The sequence below is a fragment of the Eumetopias jubatus genome, unplaced genomic scaffold (assembly GCF_037043125.1).
Source record: "Eumetopias jubatus isolate StellerSeaLion01/CBP00866 unplaced genomic scaffold, mEumJub1_p1.0 scaffold_12, whole genome shotgun sequence".
Lineage (NCBI taxonomy): Eukaryota > Metazoa > Chordata > Mammalia > Carnivora > Otariidae > Eumetopias > Eumetopias jubatus.
The window spans coordinates 31,095,214-31,119,441 of record NW_028274818.1 but is presented as its reverse complement, the minus strand read 5'-3'; the positions used below and the strand labels follow the sequence as shown (position 1 = coordinate 31,119,441).

Sequence of the window (24,228 nt, the reverse complement as noted above, 5' to 3'; positions counted from 1 at the left end):
TCAATTGGTACAGCAACAGTATGGAGGTTCCTCAAAAAATTGAAAATAGAAATACATATGATCCAGCAATTCCATTCCTGGGTAAGTATCTGAAGAAAATAAAAGCACCAATTTGAAGAGATGTACCCCTTTGTTCATCACAGCATTATTTACAATAGTCAAGATATGGAAGCAGCTGTGCCCATCCACAGACGAACAGATAAAAGAAGCTGTGGTATATACCTATACAGGAATATGACTCAGCCATAAAAAAGAATGAAATCTTGCCATTTGCGACAACATGGATGGACCTTTAGGATATTATGCTAAAGGAAATAAGTCAGACAGAGAAAGACAAATACTGTATGATTTCACTTACACGTGGAATCTAAAAAACAAAGTAAAACAGAAACAGACTCATTGATACAGGAGGTAATTTGTTGGTTACCAGAGTGAGGATGGTTTAGGTTAGCAAAATAGGTGAAGGGGATTAAGAGTTATAAATTTACAGTAACAAAATAAGTAAGTCATGGGGATGTGATATACAACATAGGGAATATAGTCAATAATATTGCAATAATTTTCTATGGTGACAGATGGTAACTAAACTTATTCTGGGGATCATTTCATAATGTATAAAAACATCAAACCACTATGACATACACCTGAAACTAATAGGGTATTGTATGTCAATTACACTTCAATAATATTTTTTAAAAAAACAAATAAAAGTGACCTCACAGTTTCTTTTCATATACAACTGAATTGGCTTTGCATGGTATATGAAGTTAAAGAAATACAAACACCCACCAAAGTTAAAAATCTAAGGAGGTAGAGGGGAGAAGCTTTTTCCCGTGCATGAAAAGATCATTCTAAGTCAAAACTTCGAACTTTCTCTCTCCCTTCTCTCTCTTCCTCTTTCTGTCTTTCTCCTTCTTTCTTTCTCGCCCTCTTTCTCTCTGTATATTTATTTATAATATCACTTGAAGATATGTTATAGGTTAATTCCCTGATTCATTTTGTTATGTCTTCTTTTTTTTCACATATTTCTCCTTTCATCCCTAAATGTTATGCTGGCATATATGAATTTAGGTAGGAAGAAACACGTGAAGCATGACCTTCCATAGCAAATGATGATCTTCCTTTGTCTCCCAGTCTGAGCCTTTGCACCCACACACTGCCTGGCGTGTGGAGACCAACCAGACGGCCCTCACTGTTAGATGCCAGAAGGGACTATGCAAGCCAAGGGCCCTGGGCTCACAAGCTAAAACTTGCATGCTTGGCAAGGCTCAGATGCCAAGGTTTGAATCTCTAATAAACCACTCGCTGCCTCTCCAGTAATGATACCCTGGGGCTGCTGGGAGGGGATTCTTTTTATAGGAAACATACTCATAAGGATTTAATATTATCTTTCTGAACCCTTTGATTCAATAGGGTTTTTTTTTAACTTTCCCCCTTTATTTTGTAGACCCTGTGATGTGAACCAGTGTTAATTTTTTATGCAACAGTAGTATGTAATCAACATCTCTCCACTGAGCTCAAGATTCTTTTTTCTTTTTAACCATGTGCTTAAAAAAATAAAATATCTTGCCACTGAATGTCTTTTTACAGACTGAAAAGACTTTTAGGTTAAACAACATTTGTTAAGCTTTGATGCAATCAAATGCAATTTCAATCTTCTTGAAATATTCAGCCCTGCCTCTCTAAAATTGCACATATGTGTCAGCTTTCAATTTTTTCTCACTAGTGTTTTACACATGAAATCTATTTTCACTGAGAAAATGGGATCTTTGTGTCTTTGTCTCTCGGTGCGCTGCTTTCAGGCATGTTCTGGCAGGGGCTTTGACTATCGAGGCACTGGGGGAGGGGTCTGGCAGGCATTTGTCAGCTTTCCTTGCATCTGTAATTTCTGGCCACTCAGCAGTATTAGAGGGTCTTAGAAACCGAGTGAGGAGGGTTGGGGGAGAGCTTGTCATTGATGAAAGCCAAACTCCGAATAACTGCCCGATGTTAATGACCGAAGAGAGAGAGGAGAGTCTGAAAAACTTTTATTGTGCTTTAATGAAAAAGATTTTTTAGAAATGGCTAATTTATAAAATTGCACATGGTAACATTTTCAGATCTCAGTTTGGAAAGCCCCTGTCCATATTATGTTACCGATTTCATTGCTTTTAGCTTGGCAATGGTTCATGAAACTATTTTAATTTTCCACCAGTGGCTTCTGGTTATTTCTTATTTCCCTTATTTCCTCGTAACATAACTGACAGCCCAATTAAACATCTGCATTTTTTAATCTGGACTTTCCTCCCATAACTATTTTGCTTTTCTTCTAAAACTTCCAGATGTTTTGGCTCCTTTATGATTTTAATGCATGCAAGTATATTTGCTCCTATTTCAAAGACAGAGAACTAGATGGACTGACCATATGTTTCTGTATAAAAAGCTTTGTAATACACCAATAATAAGGTCGGTATTTTTGTCTCTTTGTGGATACACTTACATTAGGATATATCTTATTGTCTTTTAGCACTTGACTATTTGAGTTGATCTTTGAAACATTTTTGAGGTCAGAAATCACATGGTGATTATGTTAGTCAATTAGCTGTGGCTGATGAAGAAAGTATCCAACTCTGTTATGCCGGTGTCTAGTAACAGGAATAGAAGCTGCTGTGATTTTTTTTTTCTGCCTCTTTTTTTTTTTTTTTTTTTTGTGAGAGATAAGAAGTTGTAAGCTTTGTGAGACAACAATATATTTTAACTCAGTTTCCGGCTTTGTACAGACATTAAAGGAATCATCGATATCTTGCCTTGAAGTTTCTGGACAAGAGTTAAAAGAATCTCTAATATATTTCAAGAAAACCTGTTTCCCATAATTAATAACAGGAAGAGGAGTAAACAGACATTTGCTGACAAATGAAACTGAAACAGTAACGTATACACAGAAACATGGGAAATGAAACAATGCAGCATTGTATAGTTATACCAGAGTGACTCCATTTCCACAAACTTGTGCAATACTCACAGAAAACTCCAGAGTAAATGATCATTAATTTTACATTTCAAGGCGAATTCTGACCATTTAAACACATGTTTGTAGAGTGTAATCATTTCTCCCACTCATTAGTATTTGAAGTGATCTCAGGTTATTTGTGTGTTTAACATTTAGGCAGAAAAATCATCATTTCTTGGAATACAGATTTTCTAGACAATCAAGTATACGTGAAGGAAACTAATTTAAAAAAATTGTTACAAGATTTTTAAAGGCTATTCTTACTGCAAACTTCTGGAAATGAGAACACCTAACAGGGTAATTTTGGTGTGTGTAAGGTTTTTTTGTTTTTTTGGGTTTTTTTTGGGGGGGTGGGAGGGGAGGATATCATCATAAAGTCTCAGGCAAACTAAATGTAGCAATCATTAATTAGACAGGCGCAAAGGATCACTGGGAACTTGACCCACTTGTGCTTGAAGCTTCAGACAAAGCTTCCCAGGGAAGTAATGTGTCTTTATCTTCCAATTGTATTATACAGTGGGGACTCTCTGATCTTAGTACTGACCTTGAAAGCAGCAAACTGATATGATATGTGGTTTCCCTGCTTCTTAGAAACACTGAACTCGATTTGAATTTCTTTTTTTTTCTTTTTTAACAGCATTAGCCACTTAATTTGCAGTTAATTTTTAGGTATAAATGGCGATCCTTTAAGTGACAATGTTTTATTACATTTTAAAGATAATTACCCATCCAAGAGCTGTTAAATGCAAAATTAAGCTTTATCAAATGTCTATTTCTGGTTTTGCAAGATGAATAGGAAAATAAAGAATGATGGCAAAAGTGAGGAAATGTTTTTATGATGTACTATATAGCAAATTAAAGGATGTATTTTGACTACTCTAGTGTAATAAAAGAAACCTAAACTGTGTCACATAGCCAGAGTTATGTATTTTCCTGGTAAGCACCCAGTGAGTGTCATCTTAACGTTAGAAAAATGAGAATGGAAAGTGCCTGGGTTTTAGGGTCAGAGGTGTTTGTCCATGGGTAATATACACCCATGTAACTGAACTAGGAGCTAAAAGCCAAATTAATTTTTTTCTTAGCAAAATCTGCAGTAAATATAAATTTAAAGCAGAAGGGTTATACTCAGAGCTGTTTGGGTCTAATTAAAAATAAATGTGAATTCTCATATTTTATATATACATGGGTGTGGAAAAGAAGGATGCCACACTTTATCTCCACAATCTTATATTCATTGTGGAATTTGAAACCCACAAAATGAATATCTTGAATTTAAAGAAAAAAATGAATTGAAAAAAGTATCAGGGTAAAGCTTTGTTAATTGCAAATGTAAGTAAGATATTTTCTAAGCTGTAAAATGTAATAAGTTTGTAGAGGAGCAAGAAAAGTGCGTACAAATTTAAAATGATTAAATTTAAAGCATATTTATTTGGATTTTTGTTAAGTATAGGGTGGACTACATATGTTAATTATAGGAATATGCCAGTCATTCAGAATATTTTCTGTAAGAAAAACAAATTAGTAAATCCAAACTTCAAAAAATGCCATCACAGTTCTCTTTTGTTAGATCCTTAGAGAAAGAAAAGTAAAGCCCAGCAGGTTTAGTACTAGGTTATGCCATTTGCAAATTGATGCTTTGAAAAATATAAAATATTTTTCCAAAATTCTTAGGTAAGGATCTTCTTGGAAGACTTTTAAGTATAAACTATAAACTTTTGATTATTAACCATAAATTTTTATGGAAACAATGAAGATAAACTTAAAAATAATCATGTTCACAGGCAAATTCATTATTGTACACATTCATGTCATAAAATTAAAAGTTGTTGTTGGAAATGGTTCTTCCTAAAGATCATATAGATGATATGAGTTACATTGTTCAAAGAAATGATCGCAGAGCCATCCAAGATCTGGTTACATCTATTTCTCAGGTAGGTTAGGTTGAATAGAATTACCAATGCCTGGCAAGATTAACTTTCCCTTCCTTTCTTTGACTCCATCAGAGCACAATGTACTACTAGTTTTTAGATGAACCTGATGGGGAAAATTTGGTGTATTTATTAAGAGAGCAACAATGAGCTCAGCACATAATTATCACAGTCAGTAAATCATCTTGCTTATGTAGGAAAGGACTAACTAAAATTTCATATCCTGAAAATGCGATTTGGAAGGAAAAAAATATTATGGATATGAACCTCGGTATTATACTGGGCTTGGAGCAATACTTTGATCAAATAGCTAATATAGATAAAGCAAAGATAAACTTGTGTAAATTTTCTAATAGTAACATCTTTTGGTTCAAGTGGTTTGTGCATGGTATGTGAATTTCACTCTTCTGTTTGTTCATCATATAAATGTATGTTTGATGGTTTCTCTGTCACACTGTTTTCTAGCTTTTATTTGCATTTTAGGAACCTGCCTCAGGAAACACTGAAAATCTATCTCCTAACTTCTGCCTTTCCCTTTTTTATTTTCTTTTGTATGTATTTATTTATATATGTAGTCCTTTGTAAATTTTCTCTAAAAGGTATTTCAAAGAGATAAAACATGGATATGAATGGAAGGTGGCAAAATTATTTCTTGACTGCTTGGTGACTCTGGCCTTCTAACATCTTTAATAGCTCCTGTGGTCTACCTGGTACCTAGCAAATTTCCAGTAGGACCTGGGAAATTTCTGCTGTGACTGTCAGGTGTGAGCTGGGCAATCTCCATTCACACCATTTGCTGAAGAGCTAGGAAACAGTTGGGGTACTGGTCCAATTCTCTAACAGGATTTAGCAGTTTCAACACCCCCCTCCCTGCTCCCTCTTCAGCCTCGTTGTTATCATCAAACAAAACTCTAAAACTATCCCACTCTTCTCAAACAAGAAAATTCTTCCAAACTTCAGCCAGGTTTCTAGAGCTCTTTTTGTCTTGCATTTTTCTGTGCTTGAGTTAGCACACCTCAACATATTTCTTATTGCTGTTGTCTTTCTAAGCATGCACCCTGCAATATACACTGAACCTATGGATGGGAAACATGTTATTTTGTTAATAATGTGCTAGCAGCAGAAACTATTAAGATCGAAGAGCTGTTTTTAAAGACCCAAGCATGAATAAATGGTGGTTGCGATGGCACTTACATTGAAGCAACAATTAAAATTTTATTTGCAGTATAAATATAGGTCAGGACTGGACATGTACATGGTCTATAAATACCAGGAATGCTGATTCTTCTGTAATAAACAACAGAACATGCCTAAGATATAAAATCAACCTTTCTAATTTTTGCCTTACGATAAGAGCAAATGGTGAATTATTATGCCACTTCACACATATTATTCTCTTTCATTTTCTTTTCCTACCAGTTACATGTAGTACTCCTTCAAGGAAAACCAAATTTGCCTTGCTAGAGAGGAAATTATGTGTATAAATTTCAAGTAAAAAAAGTGTAAAAAGGAAAAAAGGAAAAAAAAGAAAGTAAAAACATGAAGTTTTTCTCGGTAGCTTAACAGGTAGAACATATTTCATCCAAAATATATTCAGAAGCTGAATTTATTCTGCTTTACAAAATCTGTGGATATTTAAGGATAAAAATAACATTAAAGAATAATTTGCATTTTAAAAGTTTAAATGAAAAAAATCTGAATGGTATTGCTTAAAGAGAATTCCTGGTGTTTCAAGAACCTGTGAATTTTCTTATAGATTACTTAAAAAACCTAAGTATGCATCATGAATTTTGTTAAATTTTATTTGCTTCCAGATAAAAGGTTTATTGAAACTTTAAAAACATGGTACATAAATTTTCCATGAAAGGGAACTAGAACAATGTGTGTGCAACTTTCAGGGACGGATGTTCAGTCTACATTTCCATTCTGCATAGGATACAATATCCCTAAAGTTTTCAGCTCACTTTTATTGAAGTGTGATAAATAGGCATGTCAAATTGTACATAGAGAATGGGACACAAATCAGCTCTGCTTGTTTCTGTTGTTTTTTTTCATTCCCTAAATAAGCATTTATTGCTCATAGAAACAGGGTGTGTGCCGTTTATTTGGTAGCCCCTATTTCTTCATTGGCTTCTCCATTTCACAGGGTGGGAAAAGAATCAACAGCCATGTACATGTTTCGGGAAAAAATGTATTGAACAGGAAAACCACAGATTTTCTTTTCTTTTTGGTAAGTCTTACACTTTCTCTTGTAAATTCTATGGCAGTATATAGCGATCAAGCCAAACTTGGCTATACGAGTTTGAATTATAATTTCAGATAATAAAAATTCTTCCTTTAACAATGTTTTTTAAGAAAAACCATTCAACCTTTGTTTTTCTTTCAGCATAACACACAATGTTAATTATATATAATGCAGCAATATTTTTTATAATTAGCTCTTACATAGCACTGTAGATTATGAAATTTATTGTCAATATAGTATAAAAAGAGAACTTCTTTATTTTTTGTATTATGTTACTAAATTTCCATGTATAATTTCAAGAAAAAATTATTTGGTTATATTGTAAGTATGAGAAAATATTTCTAATGCTAATTATTAGTTTCATAAAACTTAAATATTTGAGATATTTGTGGCTTTGAGGGGCAATGTATTTTTTGTTAATGGGATTAGAAAATTTGGGGCCCTGGAACCTAACAAAACTACCAAATAGCTATTTCATTATAATCTTTCATCATATTTAGTACACTCATTGAAAACAGAACAGAACGTTAAATTGAAGGCACAGAGGATAATACATTCCAATTTCTACTCTTACATAATCTTTTGAAAACATCTAAAATATGCAATCAGGGTTTAAGCATGCCTGGCTTTCAATCAATCCAATTTTTAGAAAGATAAGGTTGAGCATCAGTGACTCTGAGAGGATAAATTATTCTATCCTACTTACACTGTATCTACATGCATCCATTATAGCATCTCCTAAGACAGGAAAAAAATCACTTGTTCCCCTTAACATCTGTATGGGAACATGGAAGATTTTCATTGGAAGGGGCCTTGGACACCAACTGACCAAGACACTCTATACCTAACCAATATATAGTGCCATCTTGAATGCCCTTGGTGACTTAAACAAACCCTGTTCCTTTCTGTATTTTAATATATCCTTAGTCCAGTAAATATGCATGGAATGAGTAACCTTGGTAGAAGATGGTTGATGTTTCCTGTTTCTTATGCTCTTCAGTTTTCTTACTTACATCTGCAAATTCTCCTATGATCAAAGGTGAGCACAACATTGAGGAATAAAATAAAAAAAGAGATCCAAAGGGAAACTATCTTAAAGGAGATGGTGAAACTTACCTTTGATGGGACAGAAAAAGGTTAAAAATTTTCTTTTCCTTTGGACACTGGACAAAATGCTCTTTTTTTTTCTCCTTTAAGAATAAGCAACTGGTAGGAGTCACCAGGTATCAATTATTTAGCCTCTGAAGGCAAATGGCAAGATTTTCCTTAGATCATTTAAAATGATTATGTAGGAGTCAAGACTTTAGAAAGCAAGGTCTGTGTCCAATTCTCTGTTATTCTTCCCATCTCTTGGCTTGAATATCAGGCATTTTAGGGACCATCAATAGATGCACAATGCATTAAACTCTATTTGAGTTTTCAGAGGAAAAGGATGGAGAAGAGAGAGAAATGAATGCTCGACTCAAGAGGCTGAGAGTTTATTTAAGTCAGGTGTGGGTCTAGTAGAAATATGCAGAAAAGAATCTTGTGGAGGAAAAATGACTCACAAGAATGTGAGGGGGAAGACTTTTTAATGTCAATGTCCATATTTCCTGATTAAAATATGGACATTTGCATCATGCTGTAGCAGTCTAAATATAATAGCAGCTAAGACTCTCTAAGAATACTTCAACTCTTACTCAAGAACAGGAAAAAAAGAATGAGGTAGAACCCTAATGGTCCAGTAAAAAGTATTGTTGAGCACAATACTATCATTACAATAAAACCTGTTAGCTGATTCGTTAATATTTTAAAGTAAATGCATAGATGATCGAGAAATTTCTCAGAATTAAAATAAATAGTTCCTTGGCTAACATTTCACAATAAAAACTATGTCAATAGTCAAGACCAGAAAGACACTTATATTTTTACTTTTTAAAAATAGTTTGTTAAGTGGTATCTTCAGGTCTGCTTTCAATAACATTTAAATTTTAAACACACGGGGCGCCTGGGTGGCTCAGTTGGTTAAGCGACTGCCTTCGGCTCAGGTCATGATCCTGGAGTCCCGGGATCGAGTCCCGCATCGGGCTCCCCGCTCAGTGGGGAGTCTGCTTCTCCCTCTGACCCTCTTCCCTCTCGTGCTCTCTATCTCTCATTCTCTCTCTCTCTCTCTCAAATAAATAAATAAAATCTTTAAAAAAAAAATTTTAAACACACATATTAAAAACAAAGAAACAAAGAAAATATCACTAATCAAATGTAAGCATTCCCCCACATTGAGTGCCTTTTAAAAATCACTCAAATATGAATTATTGCATCATTGTTTTGGGCCTACAAAATTCAAAGCATTGATAAAAAATTCACTACAATAATCTTTTGAAAAGAAAATACTAATGGTTTTTTATGAAGCGAACCATGTAGTCAATATTCAGGATATTTCTTAATGCTAAAAATACTTTACATATGGTCTTTTAGGTCAAAATTTTTCTTGGGTATGCAGAAGAAAACTGGGAAAATGTGAAATATAGTGGAAGGAAGAGTAGCTTTGGAGCTCAGGGGTCTGGCTTCACTTCTGACACAAAGCATGTCACTCAGGCTTCTTTGAGAACTGGGATTAGGCCTAACAGATGAGCTCCCCAAAGAGTAAGCAGGAAAACAATTGCCATGATAAACATGATATCATGGGGTCTCTTAGAAGAGAGACTTTTCTTTCATTGACATCTGGTAGAACCCTACTTAGTAAAAATCTGAACGAATAATTTGATCTATGTTCTATCTTAAAATATATCCAAAATCCAGCTATTTCTCACCACCTCCACTGCTACCATCCTAATACAAGGCACCTGCCTCTCTTGCCTGGATTAATGCCACCATGTCCTAACTGCTCTCCATGCTTCGTCCTTACACATTACCACCTCTTTAGCCTAACATGCTCTTCATACAGAAGACAGAGTGTCCCTTTTAGGGTTAGAGCCAAATCACATTAAGTCCACTGCTCATAACTCTCCAGTAAATTCCCATTTCACTCAGAATAAAATCCCAAATCATAACCACGTCCTGCAAGAGCCCTGTGAGGTCTCCCCACCCCACACCCACACATTATCTCTTGCCACTGTTCCTTCGTTGACTCTGTTTTAACTCTAATGGTCTCCTTATTCTTCCTCAAGCACCTTAATCACATTCATTCCCCAGGGCATTTGCTCTTGCTGTGCCCTGGTCTAAAAAGCTTTCTTTGAATATTCGTATTGTTCCCACCACCCTTTCATTCAATAGTTAGCTCAAATACCACCATATCATAGAGGTCTTCCTTGACAGCCTTATATAAAATTTCAAATCCCACTTATTGCCTGTCACCTTACTGATTTCATAGGTGCATTTACTGTTAAGTAGAGAATGTGCTTGTTTAAGCACATTAAGACTTAAAATATAGGTACTCAATAAATATGTGTTGAATAACAGAATGAATGGATGGCAATCAGTCTTAGAGGTATATAAACCATAAAATCTCTTAAGATTCCATCTTTTTCTTGTATTCCACAGTCACCTCTTCTAATCTTAACAATGGTATCTCTCTATGTGATTCATTTATTTCTCACGGTTTATTCTTTGATGAGTTCTTTATCTGTATTTTTAATGTTTAATACTTAGGGTCTCATTAAAATCTGTAAAAGTAACCATTGTCTTCAGTGCTGGCCATTTATTGGTCACATTTGTAAAGTCACGGGAATTAAAGGAAATGCAATTTATATGATAAAATCCTACAACTCCTATCTGATTCCCTCAATTCCTGTTTTTGTATTCAACTTATAAAGAAAATTGGGACCATTTGATTATTACAATTTGGACAGAGAAAATTTAGGACTTTTAAAATTGCTAGAGCTTTTTCATTCTTAGAACCAATTCTTGATTTCTGCAGGGGTTTTTCTAAAGTCCTCACCCATCCATTCAGCATTTCAACAAATACTCACTTTGCACCTACTAGATTAAAGGCACTCTGCTGAGTGATTGGGATCCTGCCTTCAAGGACTGGTCTTCTAAGGATGAAAAGACAATAACACAAGGAGCAAAGTGTTACATGCCCTGAGAGCCATAGAGCTGAAAGATTATTAGGGTTTAAAGAAGAGATGAAGCCCAGCAGTGATAGATAGGGCGGTGTATTGGAGAAGGTAGTGAGTTGGGCGACTTTGGACATTTGGATAAGAGTAGGGAAAAAATCATTTCAGTAGAAGGAAATAGCATAAATGAACTAGGGAGGTATATGGAAAACAAAACAATAGGAACATAATAATGGGAAACTGTGGGCTATGACCGTTTATACACTTAAGTTCTCTGTATAAGAATATACTAACTCTAATACATAGTAAGGCCTACATTTAAATGCACTTGTGTATACACTTGAAAATATGCATTTAAAAAAACTAAAAATTTCCAGTTTTCCCCAGTTTTGCATTTTGAAACAAAATGAAATTTTCAATGATCTCAATGGATTAGAAAATTCATAAGTAATAATCATATATTATCACAGGTAATGTACTCATATCCAGCCTTGAGCACTTGAAGAGAAAAAAAGAAAAAAAATTACAGAATTTTTTTAAAGATTTTATTTATTTGAGAGAGAGAGAGAGCACGAGCAGGGGAAGCAGCAGAGGGAGAGGGAGAAGCAGACTCCTCTCTAAGCAGGGAGTCTGATGCGGGGCTCAATCCCAGGACCCTGAGATCATGATCTGAGCCGAAGGCAGATGCTTAACTGACTGAGCCACCCAGGTGCCCCAAATTACATAAATTTTTAAACCATTCTTTATACGCAGTGTAATTAGGAAATGTGCCACATACATTAGGTCACATCGGAAGTGTGTTAACAGGATCAGATCTTTGCTTATGTGGTACAATGCATGCTTACATATGCACATTGAGACGGTTTTCATGTTTTGTGTAAGCAGTGAATATAAACACGGCAAACTTGCTGAGAAACCTTAGAGTAATACCGTTCTTCCATTTTTATATTTCTAGTAAGAGTCAACATTTTATCTTCCATGTGCAATTTATAATTTCACTATAGCTTTCATGATCCGTTGCATTACTAGCAAATATGTGGCAAAGGAAGGGAATATTACTTTCAGTTAGAATGTCAGCATTGTGCATTTTCCACATCTGAAAGCATCTTACACTTTATATAGCATCATTTTCAAATGAAAAATGTCAATGTTCCTGTGTGAAGTGGATATTGAGCAAGGCACAGCAGGTACATGGGTGTTGGGAGACCCAAGCCACCATCAGCCCCTTAGTGACCAGGCACATGCTCTTAAGATTAACAACCTAGAGTTCTTCCTTATGGGAGCTGCATTTGCTTTTTACACTTTCAGGAATAAAATTATATTTAGCCTGAAACTACCTACACTGACTTAAGCATGTGCTCCAAATGTGTAAATGAGGACAAAATAAAGAGGAAAATAAATGGCTGCGTGTTTTAGTGTTTTGTTTAGAGGGTAAACCGTCTGGGAAAAACACAAGTTAGAGTTCATGCTTGGATCATTATTTAATTTTTGGCAAATACAACATTACCTCATCTGAACCGATGCCTGCATTCTCCTTCTAAAATGCAAATCTGCGCCTGCCATACTTTCTGTTTGTAATCCTAGAATGACCAAATCACCCCTCACTACCTGATATGTAGCAAGCGTTTCATGGCTGAGGGAAGGAACCATGTGTTTACAAATGAGCTACGTGGGATTCCCAGAATAGAGTACTCCCAATGTGAAAATTGAATAAATGCCTCTGTAAACCCGAGGTGTTTTATGGGAATTCTGTAGCCGACTGCCTTCAGATCCAAACTGCAACTCTTCCCTGGGTCTCCAGCCTGCTGGCCTATATTACAGAGTTCAGACTTGTCAGCCTCCTCAGTTGCATGAGCAATTCCTTAAAATCAATCTTTCTCTCTCTCTCTCTCTCTCTCTTTTTTTTATGTCTACACACACACACACACACACACACACACAGGCATGCACACAAACACAAGTGTACAGGCAAACCCTATTTGTTCTGTTTTTAGGGAGAACACTGACTGCTACAAGAAGGTTGGATGTCTTAAAGATGGCTATATGAATACCAACCACCCTCTTCAGGTAGGTTTTGCCATATAATTCCTTGTCAAATCCTGTCACAGACTCCCTCTTAGAATTATTTTAGAACTAGGTCAGTAAAGATCTGTTGGATGCATTGGCTTCACCTTTGTACTCAAATTATTCCAACACTCAGGACTGGCAACCCCAGTAGTCACTATTGCATCTCTAGAATGTCTGTGCTGAAAAGCAGCAACTTTGAAGGTTATTTCTGCTATGCCGCATCCTGCTGGTAGCTGCCCCAGGAGGCAAAGGGTTGATATCAATGGAAAGGCTGAGAATAGAAGACAATGGGGGAGAATAGGAGAGAATCCCACACCTCCATCAACATTTTGGGCAAAATTGTTTCCGATATCTGCAACAGTTAATTAATACTACATGGTGAAATGACTTGGCTAGAGAGGTATTCGTCCTGTGATCACAATTTTAAGTATTTGTGGAAGAATTTCAACAAATATGAATCTCAGATAACAAAACTTTTCATAGGACAAAAAATTTTTTTCTAGATATTTGCCATGCCCTGTTATTTTAAGTATTAGGATAGTGAGGTGGTTTTAGAAGGAGCCTTTTTAGAAACACTGAATAAAATCTTCTATTTAAAAGGACGTGTTTAATTTGATGGTGAAACCAGAATTGAATGGTTGGTAGAAGGGTGGGCAGAAGCTTGAGAAGCAATTTTCTTGGGGATGGCTTGGGTGAAGGATCAATTTACTTTACTCTCTGCAGTTTGGAACCCTATAGCTCAGCCCTGGGGGGGGGCGGGGAATAAAGGGAATTTGCCTCTGGTGCAAATCTCCAAGGGCTCTTTACCCACGGCTCTGAATGGAAACTTCTGGCAATCACTTCAACCTTTGGTCATGACTCATCCCTGTGGAGAACTCTCTCCTTTTGATCATATATGTATAGGTTATCTGTTAGCTGTCTTTAAGAATATTAATTTAGATAAAGAATAGAAATGGGATTTTTTTTACTCTAAAGCTGTATTTTATTATTTTTTCTACTGTATATTCTACTGCCTTTTATTTCTTTCATGCATATCTTTATGGGGAAAAGTTCCTTCTCTTGTTCCTGACTTTTCATGTGTAGAGACTCCACTAGCACACTAGCATAATACTCTTCCCTCTTATTCATTCTACTCCAGACAGGCATTTAATTGGTAAGTCTGGAAGGAAAAACTGTGCATGTGACCCAGCATATATCCATCTGTGTGTGTGTGTGTGTGTGTGTGTGTGTGTGTGTGTGTGTGTGTTTCTCTCTTTCATTCTCTCCCTGAAGAACTAGCCTGCCTACAGAATGTGTATCCTCTTGGATGACCTTCTCCATAAAATAGTTTTCAGCCTGCATGCTCAAAGGTCTATGCCATATATTTCAAAATGATTCATACTGTTATTATAACCCCTTTATTTTTTTAATGGTGACTCAGAATTGTGTGTGTGTAATAAGGCCCAATTTGACATATTCTTATTTTTCTCTTAAAGAATCTAACTCAGTTTCTTCAATTAGTTGTCCTGACACTTCATTTCCTCTGAGGTGAAATGATAATCTGTACCTAAATTAGGATAAATCAAATGAATACAGATGAAGACTTTGATTGCAAACACCTGTATTATAACTTCCTCTGCTCTATTAGAGTATATAAATTTGACCCAAAACAAAGCAAATAGCTTTGACAATTTTCTTTTTTTTTATGTTTTACCACAGATTGTGCTATTTTGTAGAACTGGCATGCACTGCCATTACAAACCTTTTAATTCTTTATTACTTTTAGATATACAAGAAGCCGAGATAGAGGTTGAGGACTGCCTTGTTACTGTATTATGATTTCTTTATTCTTTCCTTGGGTGTTCCCATTAATTTAGAGGTGGCATTTCTCTCCAATGAGAAAACCTATTAAAACCAAGAGCTAAGTAAAAATCTCTCTTCTCAGTTACTTTCTTAGCAATTGGAATCATAGCAGTTTCAATAGAGGTAGGAGGATACTCTAGCATCATAATATTTAACCATATAAAAGCTATGACAAATTAGTCAAAACTCTTGAAAAACTCTGGCTGTATTGGGGGCAAAGAGATATAGTCAACACTTTAGAGGTGGCTGGTAAAGAACAATATTTATCCTGACAGGCTCACTGAGATAATGAGCTGAGTCAGCAGAAGGAGAGGACACTCCCCCAGGAGCACCATGGTAGCTGTTATCATAGCTGCTGGGAATCCTACACTGAGGTGTGGCTTCCACAAAAATGAGAGATGAGAACAGAATGCCACGGGCTACCATTCATGACACTTGAAATTTCTCTGGAGGTAGCACTGTGCACCTGAGTCTCTATAACCAAACTAGAAATGGGGTTATTGTTTCTGAGTGCCTCATAGGGTTCATCCTGATTCCCTGGTCATGGTGCCCCTTGGCCTCCATTTAGTCTTCACGGTGTGTTCCCTTGCTATCTCCCTGAAATTCTGTGTTCTTCATAAAACTATTCTATGTTGTCTCACAAATTATCATAACTTAAAGTCTTTTTAGCAGTTCCATTTAGCATGTATCCCTCCAGGTCCATCACCAGAATGAATCAAAATCCCTGATGTTGATATGGCAATTTCTAGAAAGTATGATTCTGTCATCTGGCTCAAATATCCTTACGGTTAATTGTGGATGAGTCAAAGTCAAAATAAGCCCCTTCTCATTTGCCCTGCACAAAGAAAGGAGTAGAAAGATCATCATGGTGATACTGATGAATGATACAGAATTAATATGAGGATTCACTGGTAAGATAAAGTATCTAAGAAATATAGGGCTAAGTTTCAAGGTGACAAGTGGCAAGAACTCACCTGTCAGTTGGATCAATGGCTCTAAAATCAATGATCCCAAGAGCTACTCTTGCTATGAGACTCCAAATTATTCCAGAAATTGCAGTTTAATGGGACTATTTTGTTTCCATCTGACTAACTCCACAAGCACCATGGTATTCCATCAATTCTACTGCTCTGAAATGATTTTGAGACTACTACTTTTTTGGTTTCCAGGTCTGCTGAAAAGATTATATTGGTATCAAACACTGAAGACCCAAGAATAGGGCAACTTTAATTCTGAAGATTCTTGAAGCAGTGACAGGACTGAGTTGACCCAGAGCATGTGGTCAATAATTACACTGTGTTAATGCTGTGCCATCTACATTCTCAATGATAACATTGGTTTGATGAATATGAACTCTGTAACAAAGAGAATGAAATGAATGAATGTTAAGATCCCAAGTGTTATTTGCAATGTATCCGAGTTCTTCCAAATGCCTGTAGATTTGTTGGAACAAATGTCCTACAGCAGAAGCTACTTGTTTGATCACATTGAGGGTCTCATGCTTGGTGTTTTCTTTCATGTATATGCTCTCAGAATTGGGGAGAATGTGATTATAGTCAACTAATAATGACTTGAGAACACTTTTTTATGCAGTATCAAAACTAGCAGTAATTATCTGATTAAAAATACTCCTTCAAGGGGCGCCTCAGTTATTAAGCGTCTGCCTTCGGCTCAGGTCATGATGCCAGGTCCTGGGATCGAGCCCCACATTGGGCTTCCTGCTCCACAGGAAGCCTGTTTCTCCCTCTCCCACTCCCCCTGCTTGTGTTCCCTCTCTCACTGTGTCTCTCTCTCTGTCAAATAAATAAATAAAATCTTAAAAAAACTCCTTCCAATCATGAAATAAGAAACATTAATACAGATCTGTCCATTTTTTCTAAAAATGAATTGATACATTTGATTAATCCTTGAAATCCCATTTTCAGATATTGTAGGAATCAAAGAAGAGACTTCATCCCAAAATTATACGGTATATAATCCAATGTTTACTTTTATAATTCTGAGCTTCTATTTCCTCTGGTCTTTATTATGGGATCAATTATTTGAAAATTATTGAAATTAGGATATTGCTATCCTCAAATTTAAGAATTTTGTGATAAATTTTTCTACAACCATATAGAAAGACAGTTGTCTTTTAACCTCAGCCTGTATTTTGAATAAAAGTTAACTACTTTAAGTACTTTTATTTTATTTTGAATCAACTTGGTTATGAACACTTTGAGGATGGAGAGTAAGTTTTTCTCCTGTTTTTGATATCTTCCTACCTGTGTAGGCCAGTATTTAGAATAAACAAGAGTTCTATAAATAGGCATTGAATTAAAGTAGCATAGTGATCCAGTCTCTACCTTTCCCTGTGACCAGAATCTATGTAATTTGGTGAGCATCTCTTTTGCTTTCTACTCTTCAGGGACACCATGTTAGTTTAACTTGACTCTTTATGTACATGGTAACAAATTCATAATAATACATGAATGTCTTATTGAATGATTTCAAAATCACTTATGAATATGAAGGTTTAAGAGAAAACTAGATGCAAATTATGAACAAGTATTTAAATATAAAACTTTCTAATTAGGGTTTTTTAAATGATTTTTGCAATAACTATTCAGTAACATTTGAAAGACTGGTTAGAGTAGTTACTCTTCAGAGATAAATAATGGAACTTCTTTAGGATGGCCCACATAGATTTAGAAGACAATTTCAAATTTATTGTAGAATTTGTCAGAATTTAGAGCAACATTGCAGACAGGAAACTGCCAAACTATCTTCAGTCCCTCATTATTATGCTTGACCTTTAACAAGTTTTACCACAGTAGGCTGAGATTGTACATAGGCACATTAGATACATGTTTTAAAACAGTGAATACCTTCAAAGATAATTTCAAGTGAATGAAAAATACATATAGTAAGAATTCTTTCAGATGTAGTATATTTAAAAAATGTTCTACTGTTGTTTGTGGAATGAATGAGTTTCTGTAATGAGTTTCACTACCTGCCATGAAATCAAGAACTATTTTTTTTTTTTTTTTAGAAAGCTGAGAAGCAACAAGAAAACTTTCGGGCAATGACTGACATTTCTTCTCCAAGAGAGAAGTTGATTTGAGTCAGAGTTTCACATCTAGAAACATCCAGTTGAATAACACTTAAAAAATCATGAGAGAGAAAGTCTTGTGAGTCCAACCAAGCCTCCAACTAAACTAAATTTTAGTTGTTTATATAAATTTTAGAAAATGCAAGAAAAAAATTGAGAGGTGTGAGATTTTAGAATTTCTAAGTACATATTTTTATTTCTTGACAGACTCCATTAACCCTGATCCAAGATTGATATTGTTTACAGATTTTCTTTTTAAAACCATGAGAACACGAACTACGTTGATGTCCAATATCTTCTCTAGAGCTAACATTCAATAAACATTTTAGATTGATTATGAAATGGCCACATTGTAACAGTTTGATAGCACTGTCTGTGGGTATAATCTCGTCCTTTCATGAGGATCATTGGTGGCTGCATTCATTTGGATGGAGGCCATTACAGGCTGACTTCTGTGCTACTGTAAATTGTCTTAAAGCTGAGTTCAGTGCATTTACTAAAATGCTATGAGATTAATTTTTTAAATTTGCAACCAATACTAATATACACTTTTTGCAGCATTACTGGTATTTAGATGGAATAGCAGAATATAATATGTTGATGAGGTAAAGGAGATAAAAACAGGATACTGATGAGCCATAGGGAAATATGACTGAGAACAAATTGATTTCATAAAACAAATATAATTGGCGTGACAATAAAAGGTGTATTATCCACACAGGTCAAACCCTATTATAGTGACTTTCAAGAGAACTCAGTATATAGGAATTTTAAATAAATAAGTAAAATAAATGGGCTTTTCTATGGTGCTTATATATGTTCTGTTTCAATCTTCCTTGTAATGGAACTCATTAGAGAGATTTGACCTGCACATCTAAGAGTTGATTACCCATGATAATGTGAGATCGGGCAGGCATCCTTTCTAGAATTAATACCATCTTGCATTTATAAAATGCTTTATTATACTGACGTTCCCCCCCACCACCCTATTATCCCATATTTTAGGACAATAATAGAAGAAAAGCCATGAAGAAAAGCAGTTAGATGCACAGGTGAAGTGTCTGGTCTTTGGGTTCAAATGCTAGTCCATCACACAGGCATTGTGTCAGCTTGGACTTATTACTTAGCCATTCTCTTATTAAATTTCTTCATTTCCAAAAAAGGAATACTAATGGGACTTACATCATAGAAATTTTAATGAGAATTATATGTACTGTACATAGCACTATGATTTACTGGCAGTAAGCACTTAATAAAAATCCCTAGTATCATGGGATCTATAGGGTATGTGTGAGACCGTTCACAAATGGGAAGTTGCATAACAAAGGGGTTAAGTGCTTCTGTAGGAGGTTTGATGCTTCTTATGAAAATAAATCGACTCAGCTTTATCTGTAGCAGGGCTTTTATCAGAACTAATGTTATTAAGCAAATGGAAATGTTGTGCTTTCATCTCTATGTTTTCTTTTATCCAGTCATTTTTAGAGACACCTGAGAAATGGAAAGAATTCTATCTTATCATGCAAGATAATTTACTCCATGAATTTGGATTACTCACTTCTCTTTTCGGGGCTCAGTTTCTTTGTCTACGAGTAACCTCTAAGGCCCTTTTCTGAGTGAAAATAATATTATTTCACAAACTAGATCATCAAACTCTTGAACTCTGAAGTTTGACTCTAATAAATAAGTTTCTTAAATTAAAAGAAAAGAAATCCACATTGTGAACATGAAAAATGTTATATTTCATTTTATGCATATTATTTAGGCACTGGTATTTCCTAGCTCACGACTTCCTTTGGTTTGGCATCCCATTTCAAAAGGAGTTATAATGGAAATTCAGATGCATAAATTCAACTTAGCATTAACAGAAATTATGGAATTAAAGTTTTCCCTACCAAGTTCAAATGTGACCATTTGATGTAATGTATTGTGTGTTACTGTTTGCATATGGTATAATGTATCACAGCTTTACAGAATGACAGACAAAATTCATATCTGATATAGGTAAATATTTCTGAAAGTCTACATGATTTTCATTAAATAATTCACATTTCCAGTTAACAAACTACTTTCTAGACTTAATATGATACTTTTATTTTTCTCCTTCATTTTCCCTTTCTAAAGATTAGGTTTATATGATTATTTGAATAAAGTGACTTTTTTTAAAAAAGAGGGATAAAAAAATTCATAGACATTTCCACAATTTCATATTATAGATAATTTTATAATACTTAATTTTTGTATGCTGTGAACATCTATAAAGGCAATTTAATTTGGACGTATTCTGTGTTTCTACCATATTCTAGAGGCAGAGATAATTTTGGTAGACAAACAGGCATAAGAAATCAGTTTCTAATTGTCTAATTTATGACATACTCTGAATAGTTCTTAAATTGTTGATCACAATTTCCTGAAAGGATAAATTAAATCTCTTACATAGACTTTAGTAGAAAAAAAAAACTCAGTATAGTTATAACCCTTTATATTTCAAGTGTATTTTTATAATTCACTTTACATTTATTATTTAACTCACTTGACATGATATTTTTCTCCATGGATTCCCATCACTCATGCTGCACTCCTGATTTTTGGACTTCTAGTATGAGCCCTGCTTCTGACATCTGAAAGTGAAAATTCAACTCCTTGCATTTATTCCCTGTGGAAGTTGTATCTACATATACCATAGTTATAAACTAGTTTAAACCTAAAGCATAGCCTGAATTAGCAAGAGAATTTATAACTTTCCTAAGTTGCTCATAAACAAGAGATCTGAGTAAATTTGCATTGCTAAAATTCAGGGTAAAAACATTGTTAGAGTTCTTCAACAGCATTTCAATGATCAACTTCCCAAAAATAAAAATAGGGGTAGTGCTAACTTGAAATACCACTTTGGTAATACCTTGAAGATGTCTATTTTGTAACTCTTAGTATTACTGTCCAGATCAGCATCTGGGAAACCCCCACAGTCATATCATATGATTGCAATAATAACAATTAAGATCTAGTGAATCCTTTCTTTTGTTGCACAACCCAGTGGTTCCAGATTATTACAGAGTTTGCAAAGAATATCCTACACACACACACACACACACACACACACACACACACACACACACACACACAATCTCTATGAAGAAGTGACCATGTTGTTTCCTGATCTGACTTGGTTCATCAGTAAAATACATTTTATGAATTATCTAAGTTCTCCTTAAACTGTATGGTTTTACATATGCTATTTCATGCAGGAAATCAGCAGATTCAGATGAAGAATATCTTTTGGAAGGCACAAATAGGAATCAAAGTTTATAGACAAAGGGATTTAACAAGTGAAAAGACATTTAAAAGGAATCGTTTTGAAAAAGTATAAATATGAGTAGATTTTCAATAGGCTGGACCACTTGGCACATGTGTAACGTATTGAGATTATTTTGAAAGCACAGAATCCATTAATCTGTTAATAGTCTCAATTTCAGCTAATCATGCAGAGGTATGTCCTGGGACCTTGGAAATCTAGTAGCCCTAATTCCCTAAACTACTGACAGGGAAACTGAGGTCCCCAAAGAGTCACACAGTTACTTATTAACATATCTTCTCATTCTTTACCCAGTGTTCTTATTTGCTGTGTGACTATAATGAGAAACAGACATAAAAATACTGAGAGATGTTAATAAATTGACCAGAGTTTTGGAGAAACGAGAATAAAAAAAAAAAAAAACCAATGAGTGACACTGACTATGAAATTATCTGAAGGGAAAGGATATTGGTAGGGCATCTTAAAGGCTAAGGAAGATCATAGGTGGCTGAGAAAAAGAAAAGAAAGAAAAAGTGAAAAAGTTCCATAAATATGTTTGCAGTTCTTTTGGCCACGTTATAAGAGAAGAGCCTTTAAAGACCAGTTTTCCATACTCTTGAATTCGTTTTATAGTAAAAAGGTGATATCTTTCAATAAATGATTTGGTATACAAAAATTATAGAAGAGATAAATTTTAACTATGTTGTATAGCAATTTATTCTTTTAAGAAACGGTACAGTCATAAAAGATCAGGGTCACATTTATTGAGGGCTACAACATACTCTGGTTTGAACCTGAAAAAAAGTTGGGAGTCTTGCTTACTTATCTATTATCATCTTTAAACTATGTCAGCCTACATATTGCCTGGAGTAAATATTTACTAGTGGTTACTATTGTCCAGTCTTGAAATAACACATGTAGTTCATAAATGAAAGTTGAAAATACAGTTTTGTTGGAGAGCGAGCTCAAGTATCTGACCTAGGTATTTTAGATGCATCTTTTCTGAGGCATTAAGATCTTGACTTAAGTTTTAAATTGACTTTAGGTATCTCTTGATAGATTGCTACCCAAATAATTAGTAAGGGATTTATAGGGAAAGATAAATTTAAACTCACCTTCAGGTAATCCTAAAATTTTCTCTCTGAAGATTATGTAAAGGTTCTGATGCAGATTTCCACTCTGATGCCCTCACAGAGGGATACATAGCATTAAGAGGTCTATATGGCAATGAATTACCACATAGCTCATGCAAATCCACAGCAATACTGTGCTCAAATAAGGATCTCGGTTTCAATACATTTTTTTCAGAAATGCATTTCTTCCTCTTTAAAGGGAAATCTGACTCCACATGAAGAGGCAAAAAACAATCCTAAAGTCAATGCTCATTTCTTTAACTATGACATTACTGACATTTTCCTATCAAATCAAACCAAACATAACTCTGCGGCTCCTTAGAATACTTTAAAATAAGCATCTGTATGAGATACTATGAGTGTAAAAATATGAAAACTAATATCCATGAAGCTACCTATAATACCTGCTTCTTTATAAAAACAATAAAATGAGGGCAATGGAGATCATGTTAAAGTATAAAGCTTTAGTCATATTACCAATCTCTTATGTAATGTGAAAACCGTAAAATGTAAAAGGCTCAATTCTAAAGAATTTGAATAAAAGGGAGACAGGAGACATTTTCTCAATTTCTGCAACCAAGGGAGTTAGTAGAGGTGGGCAAAGAAATCTTTTAACTTAAATCTTTATATTAAATCATAATTTTTTTAAACTAGAAATGAATAAATACGGTTTCCAATGAATATATTCACTTGAAAATTTTTCAATAATTTTAAGGTAAATTAAGAAGCAGCGAATATAAGAACTTCATATTTGATATTTTGTTCATTTTTTGTTTGTGATACATAACTTGGTGATTAAAAATGAAGATATGAAAGATGATCTCGCAAGCAAAAGGTAGTGATTACTCCTAAAGCCAAAGGGACATCAGGAGACAGAAAGGGGATTGGAGTCTTCAATCGGTTTATAGTTAATTTCTTAACGGCTTGGAGTAAATGAAGAAGAATACTAAAAATTGTTAATCTTGGTGGTAGAAACATGAAAATATTTTTACATTGCTTATACCTTTTGTGCAGTTTGAAATATTTCTAAATTAATCAGGATTTTTCCTACTTTCTGTATTCTAGCTTACAAAGACAAGTTTATATATGACTTCTTTTGTGAAATTTTAAAACCTTTGTTTTCCTCATAAGTTAGAGATTTCCTTTTCTTCAAAGTTCAAAACTATATATTTAAAATGAGTAATGATGTAATTTAGAGAACTGTCAATCAAAACTTTCAGCGGAAAGATAAAATAAAATTTTAAAGCTTTTAATGTATTCTATACCCAATAGCTTTATTATCCCCTTTTATGTTTATATAATTAATTTTGAGTCATTTTCTATGCTTTATGGATATTATCTAACATTTCAGAGGCAAAAACATGGCTATTTTATTCAAAATATCAATTAATGCATATGTATAAATGGTTTTCTCTTAGAGTTATCAAACACTATGTAAATACAGAAATATACTTTATAGAATTGTTGAAGTAAACAAGTTTGACTATATTCCAGGATCAAATCCTAGGGCATTTTATGTTTTCTTATCTTAGTGAATGCAATTTTTAGAAGTAAAATTAATCCTCTAGAAAACAAAACAAAACCTAGAACATAAGAGCTTCAGGTATTAC

The 24,228-nt window shown here is 34.5% G+C and overlaps 1 long non-coding RNA gene across 2 annotated transcripts in view; it reads right to left on the bottom strand.

Annotated features, from left to right (window-relative positions):
• Nucleotides 1-22,705, bottom strand: part of LOC114221950 (uncharacterized) — a 59,900-nt gene extending 37,195 nt beyond the window's left edge. For both annotated transcript variants that reach the window (XR_015769558.1, XR_015769559.1), the window contains exon 1: nucleotides 22,601-22,705. This is a non-coding gene — a long non-coding RNA (uncharacterized LOC114221950). The remainder of the gene's footprint in view (nucleotides 1-22,600) is intronic.
• Nucleotides 22,706-24,228: the final 1,523 nt, after the last annotated feature.